The following is a 485-nucleotide window of genomic DNA, read 5'->3' on the forward strand; positions in this document are numbered from 1 at the left end:
TCCCAGCCGGATCCTGGGGATCCCCCAGAGCGTCTCCGGGGGGGGGAACCCCTCCAAGTGTCCCCAGAATGTCCCTGGGAGCCCCCGGGAGCCCCTGGTGAGCTGGGGACACTCGGGGACACGGCTCAGGGCGGGACAGCCTTGCCTTCCCTTCCTTTTGCCTTCCCTTTCCCTTTCCCCTTCCCTTTTCCCCCTTTTCCGTTTGCTTTCCCCCTTTCCTCGTTGCTTCCCTTTTCCCCTTCCCCATCTCCCTTTTCCTTCTTTCATTTCTCCTTCTCCCCTCTCCCTTTCTCTGTTCCATTTTTCCCTCTTTTTCCCTTTTCTGCTCCCCCTCCTTTTCCCCTTTTCCCCTTCCCCTTTTGCTCTTCCTTCCCCGGGGCTGTTCCTGACTGGGGCCGTTCCTGTTCCCCACTGGGGCCGTTCCCATTCCCACTGGGGCCGTTCCCATCCTCACTGGGGGCGGTTCCCTTCCCCCCTGGGGGCGG

The sequence above is a fragment of the Corvus brachyrhynchos genome, unplaced genomic scaffold (assembly GCF_000691975.1).
Source record: "Corvus brachyrhynchos isolate BGI_N302 unplaced genomic scaffold, ASM69197v1 scaffold308, whole genome shotgun sequence".
Lineage (NCBI taxonomy): Eukaryota > Metazoa > Chordata > Aves > Passeriformes > Corvidae > Corvus > Corvus brachyrhynchos.